Source organism: Rhinolophus sinicus, chromosome 3 (assembly GCF_057876585.1).
Source record: "Rhinolophus sinicus isolate RSI-liver-muscle chromosome 3, RSI-T2T, whole genome shotgun sequence".
NCBI classification, from domain to species: domain Eukaryota; kingdom Metazoa; phylum Chordata; class Mammalia; order Chiroptera; family Rhinolophidae; genus Rhinolophus; species Rhinolophus sinicus.
The window spans coordinates 5,418,417-5,422,240 of NC_142503.1; positions in this window are offsets into that span (position 1 = coordinate 5,418,417).

Below are 3,824 nucleotides of genomic sequence, written 5' to 3' on the forward strand. Positions count from 1 at the left end.
TTTTTATGGCAAAGTGATATGCCTTGGATTCTTATTTTTTATCTCTACTATCTTTAAAGTTTTAAAATTGATTAAATGCCTCCCTACCCAGACACACAAACTTGTTGATCTTGCACCACTAAATTACTTTTAATTTTATCCGACAGAAACTATATTAAGATTATTGCAGGAAATAAATTTATAATACAAATTTCAAATATATTGTGCATCTGAAAAGGTTGGCTAATGTTTGTGACTGCAAAAAGGGAAATATTATTTTTAAAGTAATCATTAATTTGAATCCCAAATGATTTTTCTGATATCGATTCATGTGATTGTTAAATGCATAGGAACATCAGATGGTTATTGTTTTAAAAAGTCTAAGTAAAAACTTAGAACTCTTGAAAGTTTGACCTAGAAATACCAAAGGCTTTAAAATATTGACCTATTGTGACTTTCTGTATTTTTCCTTTCACTCTTTCTTAGCTGCATACTAGTTATATCGGGTCCCTTAGTTAGAGCACCAGTTACACGGGTTCCCTTACAGCACTAGTTATGTCAGTTCACTCCTGACCCTCACGGTTCCCCAGCCACAGGCCAGGAAGCCAGGAACCCTGTAGCCCACTTCTATGACCTAACTTACATTGATCAACTAACTTAAATTATGTGTACTTGTGTGCTAGAAAATCGGAAATATTTATTGATCTTCCAGTATGTGCAAATTATAATGAAAATGAAAAGACAAGCACTCTCCCTTGCCTCATTCACTTTGAAATGGTGGTGGTAATGTTGGTAGCAACGTGATGGTTCCATTTTCTTTCTAAGGTGGGGTCAGCCGCACTTCTCTGAAAAGGGCTACATAGTAAATATTTCAGACTTTGAGAGTTGCTGCAACTCCTCAGCCCTGTCTCAGCAACATGGAGGCCATGACAGACGGTGTATCTAAAAGCAGGGGGAGTGGCTACACTTGGCCTGTGGGCCCTAGTTTGCCTGCCCCTGATTTAAGGCAATAAATAGCACACAGTTTGATGATATATGGAGAACAATTGAACATAACCTGTAGCCAAAATGTGATGAAACAAAAACAGATAAGATCTCTCTGTCAAGAAGATTTCTGAAAGCGGCTTCAAAAAAATGTGTCCTATTTATTGTCTTGGAGGAGCTTTCACAGGAATTGGAGAAAATGTAGTTATTCCAGATAAGAAGTCTCCTTTGTTGACCTAATATTTTCTGAGCCAGACAACAAGGTAGTCAGAGGGTAATAAACCAGAGTGACGTTTAAACTCTCATATTTTCTATTTATCATTCATTATATTTTTGTAGAAGTACATTATAAATACTATCAGTGCTCACCTCTTCTTATTTCTTTATTATTATTTTTTAACTCTAGAAAAAATTCTTTGTATTAGGACTTTTCTGCAACCTCAATTGTCTCTTTCCTCTCACTGGGAATGGTCATTCCTAAATTCTGCTTTCTTTTTCATGAACAATGATCCTTCACTTAGACTTTCATTCCTTTTTGTGTTTGGTTTGGGTCAGGACAATGATGACTGGTGAATAAGCAGAAACACTGAAACATTTTTGTCTTTCCCTGCAAGTCATTTCAATTGATGCATACACATCATGGGATTATGTTAATAAAAAATTTAATAGTATGACATCCTTAATATTTCTCATAATTCTACAGAAGATGGCATATGCCAATAAACTGGACGGAACTGTTTTAGATACAAATATACCTGTATCCTTTCGAATGAGATTCAAGTTGATTCAAATTAATATATTTTACTTATACCTACTTTAAATTATGGGTAAAATTACCTGTATAAATATTAGGTTGATGCAAAAGTAATTGTGGTTTTTGCAAACAATAGATTACTAATGATTAATATTTTAAAATACATTATAACAATGTACTTTTTACTCATTATTGCAGTAATTAAATTATATTCATTACAAAAAGGCTTACCTCCCCATACACAAGATTGTTACAAATAAAGCCAAGTAACTGCAGTAAATGTCAGCTCAATCTCTGTGATTGAATAAAAAATGGTCAAAATTAATCAGCTTCTTAAGAATAGCAACATAGACCTAATTTCACTCTATTTTTTTCTCACTGCTTTTTTTTCCTGTGCTTAACATATGAAGTAAAGGTAATTATTTTTAATTTAGGTTATTCATGCTATTAATTACATCTAAATATGGATATCATTCAGATAATTACCCTAGAGACATTAAAAATGTCACAGTACACCACTGTTTCTCATAGCTTGCTCTATGAGAGCTGTTATACAAATGACTAAAACGTAAAGCAATAAGAGTAATTTTAAAGTTTTGAATTACGGCTCTTGGATGGGACACTGGCTGATGACGGTTGGCAAAGTTCAAACAAGCCGGGTTCACTCTAGCCTTTCTGCTGCCGTAGTCTGAATTTCAGCTTTCCTTATCAGATAATCTCCAACAACACCTTCAAAGCAACTCTGAAAAGATAGGAGCATATGAGCATCATTCGTGAGATGAAAGAGGACCCAGACAGCGAGGTAAAGTTCTGATAAGCTATCAGCATTTCAATTTCACTACTTTTTATCTCAAAAAGTGAATAGTTAAACTATTTTCAAACAAAGTTACCAGAATGTAGAGTTTCAATTTTGCTCTGAATAAACTTTAGAAACTTTATTTGGCATTTTATTTATTCCCATTCCTTTCTTCTTCTTCGTAAGATAACTTAAAGACTTAAGTGTCTATAATAAACACAGAACCACATGCTATTCTGGGCCCCCTGAAATTAAAGGACCCAGGGAATTAAGCATTCTAGACCCTGATTATGGGTTCTGTGAATTCTGGAACTACCCATGAGGATTTGTTTGGGCCTTCTGATTATACAGTAGGACTCTCAAGCTCCTTGCACCTAGAAAGTGCATCTTAGCCAGGGGACACCCGAGTCCATCTTTGTCCCAGGGCACCTCCATAGAGAGCGGATGCTAGGTGGAAGGGAATGAAAAGTGCAGGATGCAAACAGTAAAGGAGTTCTTCAATTCCAGAATCCCGTCATCTCTTCACAGCAACTTGGCGAAGATCCAGAGAGCTGTAGACCCACCGAGGAGAAACCTGGTAAGAGGACACTTATTATTCCATTACGTCAACACTCTACGGCCCCATGGCATTGTCTAGAGCCATCCCTTAGGAACTGGAAATGTAGATGACGTATTTTCCAGGGCTGGAGGCAGGCCCAGGGCCACCTGAGCTGCTTCCTGTACACGTTTCCATCTGGACCTGCCCATGAATCGAGGATTTTACTGACCTTTTTGCGGATGATGATGGGTCAGTCCCTGGAAAGCAGCACGGTTGTCAGGAGGAGGGCAGCCTAAGGGCAGCGAGCAATGCTGGACCCTTTCTGACGGAATTAACTTTTCTGACCATTCCTGCAAAGCTCTTGTGTCTGGCAATTTTACGTTTCATGTCTGTAGACTCAAGAAGGTCTCTTTCCTATTGGATAGAATCTTGGAAACCAAATAAATAAGCATGGAGTGCAAGCAAAGCAGAAAGGAAAATGGAGTACTCAATGCCACCTTTTTTCCCTTGTAAGACCAAACTCCAATCAATAAAACTGGAGACCCATGAACCTGTGGAGTGACGTTAAATTATGTGCTTGAGCCTCAGCAGGTTATCCTAGATCTAGCGAGCAGCTGTCTGTGAGAAACAGAGCATTCATTCCTAACCCAGCTTGCAATGGGGCTCCTTGTGTGACATCAGTTTTACACTCTGGACTTTGCTAGACAGGTTTTGCTTAGAATGCCTTGTTAAATGGGGGTGCTACCTCAGGATAGAGCAGCATAATGGTCAGA